The sequence below is a fragment of the Geospiza fortis genome, unplaced genomic scaffold, assembly GCF_000277835.1.
Source record: "Geospiza fortis unplaced genomic scaffold, GeoFor_1.0 scaffold1605, whole genome shotgun sequence".
NCBI classification, from domain to species: Eukaryota; Metazoa; Chordata; class Aves; order Passeriformes; family Thraupidae; genus Geospiza; species Geospiza fortis.
This window is the reverse complement of record NW_005054869.1, coordinates 16955-17172: the sequence shown is the minus strand read 5'-3', so window position 1 is coordinate 17172 and position 218 is coordinate 16955. Positions and strand designations below refer to the sequence as shown.

The 218-nt window shown below is 42.2% G+C and overlaps 1 protein-coding gene across 1 annotated transcript in view; it reads right to left on the bottom strand.

Moving 5' to 3' along the window:
- The window catches only part of XPO7 (exportin 7), a 45494-nt gene that overhangs the window by 34019 nt on the left and 11257 nt on the right, over nt 1-218 (bottom strand). The gene's annotated exons all lie outside the window — the stretch shown is intronic.

Here is a 218-nt window from a genome sequence, read left to right as displayed (position 1 = left end):
AAAACCAGCGGGATAGAATTCCCCAGCTTTTCCATGGAAAATTAATATTCCTGGTGTTGTATTCATAAAGCTGGGCTGGGTTTATTCCCAATTTATTCCTTCAGTCTTTGCCCAAATCAACGGCAAAAATGGGGTTTATTTGGGATTTTAGGAATGGGAACTCCAAAGGGTTCAATCCCTCCTGGAGCTGCTGGGCAGAAAAGAATAAACAGCAGGAA